Source organism: Triticum dicoccoides, chromosome 7A (genome assembly GCF_002162155.2).
Source record: "Triticum dicoccoides isolate Atlit2015 ecotype Zavitan chromosome 7A, WEW_v2.0, whole genome shotgun sequence".
NCBI lineage: Eukaryota > Viridiplantae > Streptophyta > Magnoliopsida > Poales > Poaceae > Triticum > Triticum dicoccoides.
In genome coordinates, this window is record NC_041392.1 from 536,484,642 (window position 1) to 536,487,144 (window position 2,503).

The following is a 2,503-nucleotide window of genomic DNA, read 5'->3' on the forward strand; positions in this document are numbered from 1 at the left end:
AGGTGCTCTACAGGTGTCTTCGATGGTACTTGTTGAGTTGGCATAAATCGAGATTAGGATTTGTCACTCCGATTGTCGGAGAGGTATCTCTGGGCCCTCTCGATAATTCACATCACTATACGCCTAGCAAGCAATACAACTAATGAGTTAGTTGCGGGATGATGTATTACGGAACGAGTAAAGGGACTTGCCGGTAACGAGATTGAACTAGGTATTGAGATACCGACGATCGAATCTCGGGCAAGTAACATACCGATGACAAAGGGAAGAACGTATGCTGTTATGCGGTTTGACCGATAAAGATCTTTGTCGGTGTCAAAACCGGCGGATCTCGGGTAGGGGGTCCCGAACTATGCGTCTAAGGCGGATGGTAACAGGAGGCAGGGGACACGATGTTTTACCCAGGTTCAGGCCCTCTTGATGGAGGTAAAACCCTATGTCCTGCTTGATTTATCCTTGATGATATGAGTATTACAAGAGTTGATCTACCACGAGACCGGAGAGGCTAAACCCTAGAAGCTAGCCTATGGTATGATTGTATGTTATCCTACGGACTAAAACCCTCCGGTTTATATAGACACCGGAAGGGGTTAGAGTTACACAAGGTCGGTTACAAAGGAGGAGATATCCATATCCGTACTGCCTAGCTTGCCTTCCACGCCAAGTAGAGTCCCATCCGGACATGAGACGAAGTCTTCAATCTTGTATCTTCATAGTCCAACAGTCTGGTCAAAGGATATAGTCCGGCTGTCCGGAGACCCCCCTAATCCAGGACTCCCTCAGTAGCCCTTGAACCAGGCTTCAATGATGATGAGTCCGGCACGCAGTGTTGTCTTCGGCATTGCAAGGCGGGCTCTTCCTCCGGATACACCACAAAAGAGTTCGAATAAAAGGATAGTGTCCGACCCTGCAAAATAAGTTCCACATACCACCATAGAGAGAATAATATTTCCACAAATCTAATCTGCTGACACATTTTGGCAACATGACATCATGCCATGGCGCGGTGATCATTCAAACTGTTTTCTTTAACTAGCCCCGCACATAACGTGAGGCAATTTCTTGACACGTCTTGTCAAAGCAGAGATCGTGTCCCCCTTATTACGGGATTCTCATCAATACGGGCGTGTGTAACCCAACCACGCCATCAATTATGGTGCTTGGGGGATAAGCGAGTTTTACCAGGCTAGTGGGGGCGCATAGTTTCGACCGCCCTTATAAGGGGATAAGGTTTATCCTTTTTCTACCCACGCCTTCTTCCTCCTTGCTCATCCATTCTCGCACACTCGAGCTCCAACGCCCAAGTCCACATCCTTCTCCTCAACCTTCTCCAAACATGTCCGGAGCGGGAGGCAAGTGGATGGCTTCCTCCGTCACGGAGGGACACATCAAAAAGCTGCGCGGAGCCGGATACTTATCCGCGAATATCGCGCATCGGCTGCCCGCTGCGGGGCAGATCGTCCCTACCCCGGAACCTCATGAGAGGGTAGTCTTCCTCCACCACTTCCTCCGCGGACTGGGGTTTCCCCTCCATCCATTCGTCTGTGGTCTTATGTTCTATTACGGACTGGACTTTCATGATCTAGCCCCGAACTTCATCCTCAACATTTCCGCGTTCATCATCATGTGTGAGGCTTTCCTCCACATCCGGCCCCACTTCGGCCTGTGGCTGAAGACCTTCAATATCAAGCCGAAGGTCGTGGGAGGCCAACAAGCAGAATGCGGCGAAGCTATGGTGGGCAAGATGCCCAATGTTATATGGCTTGAAGGCTCCTTCGTGGAGACCATAAAGGGGTGGCAATCGGCGTGGTTCTACATCACCGAGCCGCGTGACACCAACTGGGTGGAGGCCCCCGAGTTTCGATCCGGAATCCCCACGCAGCTCACCTCTTGGAAAGAGACGGGCCTATCCTGGGGTTCATCGGTGGAGCTGGACGGACTCCAGAAATGTATCCGGAATATGGAAGCAAGAAGCTCAAGCTTGTCAACATAGTCCAGGTCATGCTCTTCCGCCGGATCCTCCCGTGTTAACAACGGGATTTCAACTTGTGGGAGTTCGACCCGGCCCAGCACCAGACTCTGAGCGAGCTCTTCGACACGACGCACAAGGACGTCTGGAGGGTGCTGTTCAAGGGTGCCGAGTTCCCTCCCTCTCTCACTGAGGACTGCGGGCTAAGCGCGAAGCGCCCTGCGAATCCGATAAGTTTTGTACATCTGGTAGGATTTTTTACTTCCCATAGCTTAACCACGCGCGGGGTCTGAGCTCCCATGCCTTTGACAGGACTGGGTGGGGGCATCGGAGAAGATCGACTATCTGGCCCCTCTACCCGAAGACACTGCGGACGCTCTCCTGACGGAGATGCTGACTCCGGCTCCTTACAAGGTGCCGGAGAAGACCAAGAAGAAGGCCAAGGGAACCCAAAAGAGTTCCTGGCGCCAGGTGATATCGGACTCATCGTCCGATGACTCCGCGACGCACTCCTCCCCCGAAGACGAGGAGGAA